The sequence below is a fragment of the Mesitornis unicolor genome, unplaced genomic scaffold (assembly GCF_000695765.1).
Source record: "Mesitornis unicolor isolate BGI_N332 unplaced genomic scaffold, ASM69576v1 scaffold19834, whole genome shotgun sequence".
Lineage (NCBI taxonomy): Eukaryota > Metazoa > Chordata > Aves > Mesitornithiformes > Mesitornithidae > Mesitornis > Mesitornis unicolor.
The window spans coordinates 22,496-29,904 of NW_010181013.1; positions in this window are offsets into that span (position 1 = coordinate 22,496).

Here is a 7,409-nt window from a genome sequence, read left to right on the forward strand (position 1 = left end):
TGGACATCCTACCTGGTCCTGTGGATAGACACGCTACAGTCCAGCTATCACTGTGTGGGTCGTAACATCATTGCTAACCCATAGCGATGTGCAGCAGAAAGGAAACGCTCAATGCATTATCAATCAGCTGCCAAAAGAACAAATGCAAAATGTGCAACAAGGAAGTTAACTGATCGGTACAAATCTGCCTAAATTCAGCAGCCGGGTTCTTGGATCTGGAAAGGAAGGACAGCTGAAGGGAATTAGCACCAGAGTGCTATCGGCCTCCCTACCTCTCAAATGCACGCAAGCAAAGCAGAGCAAACCCCAGCTCCGAGAGCAGCAGAACAAGACCCAGACTTCCTGGAGCCTGTTTCGAGGTGATCAAATGTCATGGTAACCAGAAGAGAGCCAGGGCTGTACGGAGCAGGCTCTGCGCAAGGACGAGCAGCATCGCCGTGGTACCCAGCCCTGCCCGCAGCTCCACGGCTCCTGGCAACCCTTCAGTTAATTCATTTACAGAGCAAGTATTTATGGCCAAAGGTGTTTATGAAGCTCAACGACTTTGTGCCTGGAAGACCTGTTAGTATCTCTAATTGTAAGAAAACTTATTACTCTGCTATGAGCATCACTCCTAGGGCTTGTTCTTATCAAGGGAAGATTTCTGCTTATTTAGTAGTGGATTAGGGCTAAATCTGTGCCTCACAGTTCACAAAAACCCTGTAAAGATATCATGTCATGGGGGTCAATTCTAAGACAAAGCACTCAGAAATTCTGGGAAGTTTTTTATGATATTTCTAAGATTAAAATATCAAATCAAATGACAACCATAAGGCAAGAACATATGCTTTAAATTGAAGGCAGCAGCAAGACAAAAAGAAAATAACCAAACATAATTTGTATTAAGAACTACATGCCAACGTAAAGACCTTCTTTTCAGGTCTTTAAAACCCTTATGTGTAAGTTTTCAAGACTAGGTGGAAATTACGAGTTGATGAGGCAATTTCCAATTTATTATCTTCCAAATTAGGAAAAAAGACCCACTGCTGAATTCAGGTAAGCATCAGACAAAAACATAAAGACATTAAGATTCTAACACTCAAGGAGGTAGAATGAAAGCTTAAAGACAACAATCTGAAGCTCATAAATCAGAAGGTAAATAAAAAGGAACAGAAAAAGGCATGTATCTCACTTCAGTGAGAGATTGCTCTGTCTCATAAGCTTGACAGAAATGTGCACATACTTTTGAAAGCAATGCAGTAAATAAATCTGATACTGTTCTTCATTGGTGACATGAAAGGGATTTTGTTTAAATTCACAAAAATGTAAAAAAACAATAAAATCAAATGGAACTTGAAACTTTCCAAGCAAACCCACATCTCTGCTGAGAATAGAAGGGAAGACTTTCAGCTAAAGGACAGCTATTTTGGAGTAGTCATAAACATTTTAAAATAGTGGCTTAGAATTCAAGTCCTTTGTCAGCCATAAAAGTATGTGCATGATGATGCTCAGTAATAGCACAAGACAAAGAAAATAATCTGCTACCATTTACCGTAATCTTTTCTATTACAACCACACAGTCCAGATGTTAAACTGGAAATTTCACTGTGCAGCAGCCACAGATGGCTCTGCCGCACTCCTGAGGCAGCTCAGTACGCAGCTGAGGGCCCTCTCGAGCTGTCCTGTGGTTACAGCGCCCATGGGCTTCTTGCCATGAGGCCTTTTTGCAGCCTGTTTAAAGTCCACCCACCTTTGTGGTGACGCTGCCTCCTCCTTTCCATTTGGAAGGAGGGCCATGGAGGGCCATGAGCAAATATGACTTGACATACACGTGAGATGTTTTGCTGGTTATTTTTACTGCGTGCTAATCACTTCTTCACCTCGTGGGTCCTCCTGTGGGTATCACCACAGCACCTCCCTGCGCAGTCTAGGCCATGTACCGCTTCCTTGCCTTCAGCCAGTGGACACACTACGTGCTTGAGTGGCTCAAATCTTACTGGTGAGAAGCACATCTTCATCTTGACCTTTTTAAAAACATACAGAAAAACCACAATAGGTTTCCAGCTGATGAAAACATGTTGTTGGGCATCATAAAAAATGAGGACATACGACTAAATTACCTGACACTCAAACCAACTTCTAACCCAGTCCTCGCCTAGCCAACCTCTACCTATCAAGAACCGCTCCTCTCTGCTCTAAGATAGAACGGAGCTACAATCAGATTTTCTCTACTATCATCACCTACTGGAGGTGTTGCAAGTACTTCCTTCATCAGCTGTTTAGAAAACTGAATTTTAGCAGCTCTTCTTGGCAGGAATCACTTTGCATTTCTTCTAAATTAAAGATACTGCACATAAGCTCATTTTAGGAGCAAGCCAAGTCAAAATCCATTCTTCTAGTCCCTTTTTCAAGGACAAACGGTTTTACCAAGGAGCCCAGCAAACAGAGGAAAGGAAGCTCTATCTAAAGGAAAAAAAAAATCTTTGAAGACCTGGCTCATTGAAAAAGACCCCAAAAAACCCAAACACATTTCAAGCGGATTTAGCAAGCAAACTACAGCTGCATCAATCACAGCATGTTCTGCTGCAGGTCCACAACTCTGACACTAATGAGAATATCATGTCAGCACTTCAGATGACCATGATTTCAATGAGAAATCCTGGCCCAAACTGAGGTTGGACAGATGCTGCTGGGCCCACCGTACATTGCCTTTGAGTGTAATCAGCTGGAAAACAAGTGCTAATGGATGCTCACACCAGTGTGGATCTCATACAGTTGAAGTCAACCGATGAAGAATGAATATTGACAAGAAAAATACTGGTGGAGAATTCTATCATCTGTCTAATGATTTATTAAGCAATATAAGACAAAAACAACAGACCATTTCAAACCCAACTTGCTGCTCAGCTAATACGTGCATGTATACACAAGTGTTAAGGGTCAAAGAACGATCCTCCTAGCAGGAAATATGTTAGCTACAGAAGAGAATTTTAGTTTGCTACAGCAGCGCTGTTTACATTTTGCACAGGATTTGAGTGAGCTTCCACTGAAGGCACCAGAACTACTTTTATGAGGGTTAGATCTACGGGGCAGAGAAGATGGTGTTACAGGGACTGACCGTGTCCTGCACGGTGCACTCACTGCTGTGCCTCCAGGTTCATCTGTCCCCAGCCATTCACACCAGTGGAGCCTTGGTCAGGCTCTCTAGCACAGCCTGCACTTACCAAGAGCACTCAGTTCAGCCCAAATTTGGGGAGATGCCCTTTGGTGATTGAACTTTGATATAAAATAAGCCCTGAAGAACGGGGAGGTCCTGCCTGCATCCAGTGACCTCAGTGAAGAAGCCTGCCTATGCAGAGGTCCCGTCTTCTCTCCCATGAAACCGGTTTTCAATAAAAGGAAAAGAAGGTACAGCATTTTCCAAATTATCTGTTTCTCAAAATACATAACAGAACTCAGACCAAGGAAAGAAGGCTGTAAAAAGAGCTGTTAATGATGACTGCGAGCTGCCTTATTTAAAGCAAATGATGATCCTATGCGCAACAGGGACAACATGAGATCATATTTGTACAGAACAAAATGTGTGATGCTTTACAGATCAACAAAAATGTGGGGGCATCATTCTTTATTATACGCTATCAATTTTATGTTAATATAGCTTCATAAAACAGTGAAACTGCACAGCAAGTGAAGGTTTATCAACAAATGTGTAATTGAAGCAATCACAGTATCAGGCACGATCCAAGCACAATTTCATATATAAGCATTATGCTGCCTCCTAAATCACCCAGACTGCCTGCCAGTGGAAAATTGACAACAGGCTCTCTGGACCACTGGTTCAGTTCAGCAAAGGGCGATTCTACGCTCTGTTACCATCACACGTTTAGAAACGTTTCCCAGCTTAGGCAAGAATTTGTCCTGTTACATTGGGGAAAACACAAACTGATATATTTACCAAACGAAACCAGCTTCCTTAGCAAGAATTAACCTCTGGGCAGACTGAGCTCCTCCGCTTTCACGTGTAGCTACGTGACTTGTCTGGAGAGGGTGCAACAAGTTGATGTTTTGAGGAATACAAGTTACTTACTATGACAGAGACAAAATGAATGCTCCTAGGACTTGTTCTTGATCCCACTCCAGTTCAAATCACTCCACTTGACTGAAAGGGTGCAAAAGCAAACTCTGGGGCAAAGCATAAAGTACGTGAGCAGAATTAGGTCTGCCAGTGAGCTAAAGACCTCTTAACACTAAGGGGACATGACTTCAGCAACAGCACAACTGCTGCAAAACATGATGAAACTACATTTAAATGAACTGCACTTTCTGCCTGCTGCTATTTTGCCTTACTCTAATATCAAAGAACTGTAATTAGACCCAATTTTGGAGGCTCTAGAGCAGCAGGGGAAGCTTTGGTGTTGGCTGTCTGGACCTTACCCTAATGGTTTATACCAAAATCCAGGCAGTGACAGTATCTGGCCTTTCTGCAGAACATAATGATTTCTGGTCTTGCAGAAAACGGATAATTAGTTTCCATTTCACTGGTATATTCATACCGCAATCACCAGTCTCAGAGCAGAATCCAGAGAACAAAACGTACGTCCATTCAAAGCATTAATAAAATTAATACAAAGAACAAAGGAAAAAACCCCAACACATGGCACCCAGCTCTTCTTTTTCCAGTGTACCAAAAGGAAACAAATTTCCTTTGACCAAAGGTTTTCTCTTCACCTTCTGAGTCAGTTGAAAAATTATGAAAGCCACAATAATATCCACATCTCTTTGCTTAGATGTCTCCTTTTGCTATTTCTTCATATGAAGTCAGAAGGGAAAGCAGAAGACTTCATCCTTGTCCTACGGTGCTCACTTCACCACGACAAAGCACATGTGTGAGGGCAGGCGTGTCCTGTCTTACAGATTCCCAGCAATCTCAGACATCCTTAACCAGGCCTTTCTGGCAGACCACGTGGTAGCATCAGAGCTCATCTCCTGTCACCATCTGCAGCTGAGGAAAGGGAATCCTAAGATCTAATCCTCAACAGAAAGTCTTTGCCACAGCTGAGCAGTACTTTGGGCAAGCCTTCCTGATGTTTACTGATTAAAAATTTCCTAGGCCCTAGTTATTGTCATCAAGTGGGGCATAAATAATATATGCTGCAAAGTTTCATCCACAGTATCACAGAATCACACAGAATCCCAGAACGTCAGGGATTGGAAGGGACCTCCAAAGCTCACCCAGTCCAATCCCCCTGCCGCAGCAGGAACACCCAGATGAGGTTACACAGGAAGGCGTCCAGGCGGGGTTTGAATGTCTGCAGAGAAGGAGACTCCACAACCTCTCTGGGCAGCCTGGGCCAGGGCTCTGTCACCCTCACTGAGAAGAAGTTTCTTCTCCAATTGAAGTGGAACCTCCTGTGTTCCAGTTTGTGTCCATTACCCCTTGTCCTATCATTGTTTGTCACCGAGAAGAGCCTGGCTCCATCCTCGTGTGTATGTGCTCTTTCTGGAGCCAAACAGTCAGACAGTAAGTATTAGATGATAAAGAATATACACTCTTTTCTAATCAGAAAGTGTCCTTCCCCATCACTAATGACATCGTATCAAATCACCCCTGCCTGCATTAGGACAGTTGTATCACCAGACAGAAAATGTTACATAAAAACTCCTAGACAAGAACAAGCATGTTCTGGCACATGTTTACTTCCTTTCAATTAACAAACAGACTAGTTGCAGTCTATCTCATGAAATGAGATGTAAACATAAACGACCTCCACATATGCCCCTCCAGCTTATTCACGAGAGCTGCAGGAACCACCTCTCATCCACACTTGCCTCAGTGCTACATCCACTGCTCCGGCACTTCAGAAATTGAGGATGCTCCATTTTTGTGCGAAAAGAAGGAATACAGCAGGTATTAAAGGTGCATCCTGCAAACACTGCGGTTGGTCTCTGTGCCTATGAAAGGAAATGGGAGGGATGATACTAGAAACGTACTGGGATTTCTCCAGAGGAAACTGGATCTGCTACAGAGACTGCACAATGGGAAGGAGACTTCTTGTGACGACAAGGGAAAAGGGACAAACTGAAATGAGCCAAAAGTACAGCAAAAAAGATGATGGGAAGGCTGGCTTATTAAAAAACATTGGAAAGGTGAGCCGTGTTTGGATGAGCCAAGCAACAACAATCACCCCAGGATGTTACTAGTCTTGTTTCAGCAAAACCGGAGTTTCCTTGGGCAAGGGGCAGACTTCTCCAGCTGTGCCAGGCTCTCCTTCAAGCTTGTAATGACCTGCTGCTTCTGCAAACCTCAAGGAACATTAGAAACTAAAGAGGATAAAGCGATATTATCCTTGCCATAGTCAGACAAAAGAACTGCTGTTGATCTCACTTGGTCTAGGACTTGTGCCCATTTCACTATTTAAATTTTCAACGGAGGAGGAAAACTGCAATCATTTATTCTATATGGTAATCACAGACCTGTGCTTCTGCTGGTGGTTTTCTTTGGTTATTGGGGTTTTTATTTTGTTTTTTAAATCTTCGTGCAGGGTTTCTTCTGTCAATTCCAGGGGTTTGGCCAAACTCAGCACCCACAGAGTTGTGAAGAAATCTGGTAAACCTTAAGACATTCAAAGTTGAAGATGCATTTGTTCATCCTTTGCATCCAAGAGACTCAGGTCGGGATGTGATGATGCCTTGAGAAATACGCTTGTAGCACGCAGCAGCATCCTCTTGGAGCTTTTCCATTTTAGCAGCCTAAATGTTGAACAATTTCATAGCATGGTAGTGCAGATTAGAGTACAGACTGCACTGAGGACTATAACCACAGGCTGAAGAAGCGGAATGGCCACCACCTCTACATCCACGTGGTTACTGAAAAGCCATTTCTCAGAAGTCGTTCTCAGATTTCAGGATGGAAATACAATTAATGACATTATATAATGAAAACAGAAACTCAATTACAGACTTCACATTGTGTCTCAGTTAGACTGAGCTTAGGTTAGAGTTAAAACAATGAAAATGAACAAGTGGAGGAAAAATTAACTAGGCACAGCAATAAAAATGCTCATAATAAGCATCTTTGTTTTACTGAAGGTATTGCAAAGCTTCAACAGCAGTATACAGCACCAGAGGATTTTCAAACGCGTCATTATAATAAAAGGGAAAACAAGGAATTCAGAAAGAATGTGCTGTATTAACTTGATATTGCCATGGTAAACAGTTTTACAATCCTGTAAGAAAGATTAAAAAGATCACAAGTTACCATGGTACCATTGTTCCTTCCAGCTTCACGTTTTCAACACAAAGCTATAAAGGCAACACAGACCCGTACTTTTTCCACTGCAAACTCATTCATCCTTTTCTGTGGGAAGCTGCATTAACCAGCACAGGGCTTTTTTCAGAATTTCTTTGTTCGTAAGAGTCAGCAGCTTGTT